The sequence below is a fragment of the Penaeus monodon genome, chromosome 20, assembly GCF_015228065.2.
Source record: "Penaeus monodon isolate SGIC_2016 chromosome 20, NSTDA_Pmon_1, whole genome shotgun sequence".
Lineage (NCBI taxonomy): Eukaryota > Metazoa > Arthropoda > Malacostraca > Decapoda > Penaeidae > Penaeus > Penaeus monodon.
The window spans coordinates 37134349-37134712 of record NC_051405.1 but is presented as its reverse complement, the minus strand read 5'-3'; positions in this window follow the sequence as shown (position 1 = coordinate 37134712).

The window sequence follows — 364 nt, the reverse complement described above, 5'->3', positions numbered from 1 at the left end:
GATAGCAAGCCAATTCCCTCTTAAAGTACCCCTAACAACGAGCTGATCTCACATAATTACATTGCTCTAATGACATAATTACATTGCATTATGACGAGAGAAAAAAAATATTTCAACCCTTATAAAAACATAAAAATAACATTCTCCCATCATCACTTGTGCATATGATGACTACATATTAATCCCACTAATAATATTAATAATTCACGTAATCTGTAATTAGGCGACAGGGAGGCGTGGTCCTAAAACTATATCATAATCACTTAATCTTCAAAGTCCGCGGGGATAATGAGGGTAGGGTCATTAGGCCTGCTCGATGGCGCTATTAAAATGAAGTCTCGCATGGCCGCCGCTGCATGATACA